Genomic DNA, 6000 nt, shown 5'->3' on the forward strand with positions numbered 1-6000 from the left:
ACACACACACTGAGCCGAAGGACGACGCGCCTAAAGTAACAAGCCGAACCTAACTTTATAAAACAAAAACACGAAGTACAGAAACTTGTAATTTACAACAGATGGTTTACCAAAGGGACTGAACAAAAACTAAGCGCAGCTGCACGAGCTGGCACGCTAAGTGTAACATGAGCTCATAACTCCCTTCACGACTTCTAAGCCGGGGCCTGCCGCTGCCGCTATCGTAGCTTCGCCGAGCCAGAACCGGCGTTCGTCGCGCGCCGCGCTTAAATAACCGCCGCAGAAATCTCGAGAAGCGGAGAAGGAGCGGAAACAAGGTAGCGCTGCCAAAGCTATGCTTCCCCCCTCCGCTTCGCTAGAGAAGCCAAAAAATTTCTGGAAGCCATAGGCTGCACGCTTGGCCTCCTCAACGACATGGAGTTAGGACGGCCTCGTGCGGGCGATGGCATGCACACATGGGCCAGCGTGCCTTTTCGCACATGTCGACGGCTGCAAGAGGGAGTAGCACGGTGGCCGAGATTGCGCAATCGATCGCCCCTTCGTCGGGACGCCGCTCGGCTTTTCCACCTGGGCCGCTTTCTCCGGCGTGGGCGCCGAAACTTAAGAAAATGGACCACCGCGGTCCTACAATAGGGATAGGGCTACGCTTTGGTAACGTAGTGATTGTGCGCATTGCGTTCCTGTTTATTGTTTCCAACTCTGCCCACTGTCGCCTCGTGAGTCTTTGGAACCGGGCCTGATATAGAATCCTGGACTGAAGCAGCAATTATGCAAGACATCTTGCCATCTCCGTTCGGGCTCCTCGTTTTCATGAAATACGTTTTATCAATTGCAAGGAAATCACAGCTTTTTCATTCTATAGAGCCATTGTGTTCCTTCTGACGGATTTATGAATATCTAGGCCAAGCACTCTCAACTCGTCCACCTCTTGTAATACCTGATTTGCAATATTAGCGTAACTTTATTCGTTGCCAATTGTTTTCTTCCAGTCTTATTTGCAACATGAATATAGCTTGACTTTCGGGGTGACAGCTGCAGACCTCCATCGCGGACGTATTCATGTAGTGTATTCAGGGCCTCTTGTAAATAAAGATTTTCTGTCTCAAGGCGTTTATGAGTAGACCATATTGTGACATAGTCTGCTTAAACAATGAACCATGCCTCTGGTACTTCAGCTAATTTCGACTCCAAAGAGATGAGTATGATATTAAACACCAAATGTGCTAAAACAGACCCTTTCGGAACGCCACCGTTTGATGTGTAATTGCCGATGTGTGGTTCATTTATCCGGGCAGAAAACATCCTGCCTTAAGCAGGTGATGAACCGTTTTATGACCTGTAGTGGAATGCCCATATTTGCCATGTTGTTTATTACCTTGTCACGTAACACTTCATCGTATGCATTTCGTATGCCATCCTGAAACTTCATCGTATGCTTGGCTTGCATAACTAGCCTTGGTAACGATGAAGTCATTCCAGGAATTTTAACATTGCCACTTGGTGACTTCCATATGCAAAAGAGAAAAAGCGGCGTAACCGTTTCGCTTCATCCTCTCATCGTAACTTCACCGCGGAGGCTATGGCTACGTTTTGTACTATGTTAGAAACGACCAACTGGGACTGTTTACTCAGAAGAAAACCCAAATTTATCACATGATACCGTCCTGAGCTAGATAACGGATAGTTTTTAACCGGGCAAAATTGCAAGAGTTTGAGAAGCCCTGGGTAACCAAATTAGGTATATAAAATAATAAAGGCATGCGGTAAACTTTATTATAGGTTGGTGAGGTCACTGGACATAGTTCTGTTAGTTGAACATGAACAAATGAGCAACAAGCTCAGTTTAGATCTGAAGCCCGGTTACAATACTACGCGCAAAAGTTTGAGGCGATCTCAAGTAATTTTATTAAGATATGGAATTGCGTCGGAGAACTTTTTTGTAAATCCTAGACACAGGATTCCAGATGTTCTTAATGGTTGTTATTTGTATTGGGTATAAGGATGCTTGTTTTGCTAACAAATTGAACTCATATTTTGTTAACTCGGTTGCTACGTTGTAAAATGTTAGAGATAATGAGATACTTGATAGTAATATATCTCAGTAATATATCTTCCTGTGCGGTTGATTAATTATTCCTGAATCCATGCAGTCAGCGTGAAATAATTTTCGGAGTCAACTGTTTAGGTACAAATACCGCCCCTGGAAATGATATCAAAGCTCTGCCTATAGTATCCATACCTGACACTATATATATCTCTGCAGCATACAGGATTCTTCCAGTATAGTATGACAATTGCAAGGAGGGTCGTTTTACATTACAAACCTACTTCAGTGTTGCCAATATCTTCTAAAGTGTTAAAGGAAGTGATAAAATCACGCCTAAATATGTTCTTAAATGAAAGAGAGTTTGTTGCGAGGAGCGATGTGGTTTTCGTACAAATAGATCAACTGAAACTTGCGCTTTAACTTCATAATTTTGAGGGCCTGAGCTGAACGTGAGGATTGTCCTTGAGTGGCACACGCTCATTAAAATAGGTTATTGTTGAGATGACCGTCTGTCACCAGGTCTTTCCTATAATCCCCGCTGAAGCCAGTAAGCATGAGAAAAATTTCATTAAGAATATTTTATAGTAAGAAACCAGCATTCAGTTTCTTGAGGAACCTACAAAACGTGCGTCCCGACCATCCCCATAACTTTTTCTTGTGAGGGCGGTGAAGGTGCCAACATTATCAGCTGAAAACAGCAGCTGTGGTACTTTTAGAGGAAGAACACCCTGTTTCCCTACAAGCGAAATCTTCCGTCGCGATGTATTGCGAATACCTTCTTCAGTAAGGCCACTATCATGTTAGTCGACTCGAATGAAGAGGATGTAGGTTGTTCTGTGTGGCAGGTACAGTTACAGATACAGGCCGTAAAAGAGGTAAATTCTGTCAGCGAGCATGCACTGCGTAACGCCAAAAAATCTTGACGCGGACGATTTGTAGGTACTTCAGCTAAACTAGCGCGTACAAGGCCTATATCAATAATGGCAGCGTTTGGGCGAGCTGGTTAGACATGTTAAACCTGGAAAGCGCATAACAAACACAAGGAGAACAGCAAGAGACAGACACACGAGCGCTCGTGTGTCTGTCTCTTGCTGTTCTCCTTGCGTTTGTTATGCGCTTTCCAGGTTTAACATGCCTATGTCAAAGTGCCAAGGTACACTTCCATTTTTCTATGGACGTAAGAGTAATTGAAGGAGCAATTTTTTTAATATACAAGGACACTTGCGACGAGGATACTGAGTAATTATTGCTGCTGTGGTTCACTTAAGGCGTTAAATTGCCTTTTGTGGCTTCAAATATATCCTGAATATGCATAGAGGTCATCTGTTCTAGTATATCTAGTATCTAGTATATCTAGTATCTAGTATTTGAAGCAGTAACTAATGCTTCAAACTCCTCAATCACTTAAGACGAGAACAAATATGACAAGTCAGTAGCTCGACAATGTTCTGTAATCCTGTGCTTTATTTCAATCAACAAAAGAAAAAATTTGTGAGATAAGGAAAGCTCAAGTTTATGGGAGGTAGCGGATTTAGAAAGCCGCGAAACGGCAGAATGATTGTACAAGGTATGCAGCCTTAATGCACTCACATGCTTCCACAATGACGTGTCTTGTACGCCTTGAATTGTGGCGCACAACTGCTTAAACGTTTTTGTCTGAAAACGTATGATGATATGTGATATAACTAAGTAAGCGCACGGAATACATATTTCTTTTGACGTATGGTCATGTAGTCGCGACGACATTACAGGGTTCTAAAGAAGCTATTGGTTTGACGTGTGACCTTGGAAATAGGAACAATTGTGTTCAGCGCTCGTGGAACTACAGAATGTGTCCTGCTTTCTGCAGCACTCATTTTGATGCTGGCGACGAAACATCTAGAAAAAGCCGCCAAAGGCAACTGAACAATTTCGAACATGGTAGAACCACTCGCGCGTGCATGCGATCATTCGAGGTAAACCTTAGCTCAAATTGCACTGCAGTCTGTAGCCTGCTGACATGAGCAAAAACATTGCATAATATCGCGGCATTAATTGAATCGAATACCACTGAGAAAGAGCACACAGTTGTAAGTGCTGTCCTGTGTTGCCTTCTTGCCTCCGTCCTGTCCTTTCCGCGGTTTTGTTCTTATCAAGACCGACTGAAATACAGACCTGCACAAAAAACGGTCCTATGGGACCTCGTGCGCCAACTTTCGTTACCTTTCTCGTCGTTGAAGGCGCTCGGTTGACCTGTCCGTCTGTCATATTCATCATCAAATCACAAATTAATATAAACAAACTGTACCCAAATTAAAAAAAAAAGATCTTTGCCCAAGTTATACTTCTAAAATTTTGCCTTTTTGTATTTTAGCGGAGAGTGTTTATTTTTATAATGTTTTTCTCTCGCTAGAAGACATACCGCGATTCCGCTTTGTGCGACGGCACTGCAGTTACTCGCTGCACATACTACACATGCGCAGAACAGGTGCTTGTGCATTACAGCGTGGACAGATAAATAAACTATAACGACGAAGAAAAATGACAGAACTAATAGACCCTTCTTATTAACAGGTTTACAGTAGCGCCAGGTCACCTGTAGTGTTCGTTCCCTAGCGGCGAAGGCTATGAACTAGAAGGTGCGTGCTGGAGCAGTGCTATCTGTGCAGGTCTGTATTTCAGTCGGTCTTGGTTCTTACAGTGTTGCATTAATTGGCATACAGCCAGGCTCTCTGGAGAAGTATAGTGTTTGCTGATATCTAGGCTGCCTAGTACCAGGCATAACAAAATGTTAAACATTTGTGGAGTAATTAGCATATACTGCGCACAACACTTCGGGATGAGCAGCGTGGTCAGAAGCATAATGTTTAGATAAACAAGTATAATTTTTCCTACGTAATTTTGGAAGTCTCCTGAGCAATAATTCGTCAAAGGTCATCAATACAAAAATATTAGACACTTTTTCATCGATTTTAGGGATATGCAAATATAAAAGAATTTTTTTTATTTAAACGCTTCCAATTCGGCTAGGGGAACTAAGTTATGTATTAAGGCAGACAAAATATTTAACGCTTTTCGAACAGCATTTGAATGACTGCTATGATGAAATGCAGACGTCATCTACGACAACTGTATCGAAGAGTGTGTCCACTTTCATGCTGCACAGACTGCTGTCGGAACAAATTAGCGCATGAACCCATGCCGGCACCGCAACACTGTATTATCGTACCAATCGTTCAAGAGCTCATGCCGGGCCTGCAGTAATACATTGTTCGGCACAGCAGGGTTAAAAGGGTTCACAAACTCCGTCGCAATAGACCCATCCCACCGGCCAGTTTCACGACGCCGCCGCTGCCGCGGTGCATGCTGGTAGATGTAGTCATTCGGCCGCCTGGAGTGTCCGCGTGCCGTGTTTCCGAACAATTTTTAGCTCCTGTGTATGCCCGGCTGCATTGGGAAAATTCACTTGTTCCTAGGTGCGATACAATAGCACAAGGGAAAGCAATTTCGTTTGTAAGTGTTGAGCTCGTTCGGTCGAAAAGCCCTCGGCGCAGTTGTCGTCGTAACAGTAGTAGTAGTCGACAACGCGTGTCGAAAATATTCGGGAGCTGCGGACAAAAAATTGTATCATGCTGATTTTTGGTTGTAGTGATTGATCACATCATCATTATCATCATCAGCCTGACTATACCCATTGCAGGGCGAAGGCCTCTCCCATATTTCTCCACTTAACCCGGTTCTGTGCTAGCTGCATCCACTTGACCCCTGCGAACTTCTTAATCTCATCCGCCCACCTAACTTTCTGCCGCCCCCTGCTACGCTTTCCTTTCCTTGGAATCCAGTTTCTTACCCTCAGCGACCATCGGTTATCCTCTCTTCGCACTACATGTCCTGCCCATGTCCATTTCTTCTTAATTTCTACTAGAATGTCGGTAACTTAAGTTATTTCTCTGACCCACTCTGCACGCTTTCTA

The sequence above is a fragment of the Amblyomma maculatum genome, chromosome 10 (assembly GCF_055883805.1).
Source record: "Amblyomma maculatum isolate TAMU_Amacu chromosome 10, ASM5588380v1, whole genome shotgun sequence".
NCBI lineage: Eukaryota > Metazoa > Arthropoda > Arachnida > Ixodida > Ixodidae > Amblyomma > Amblyomma maculatum.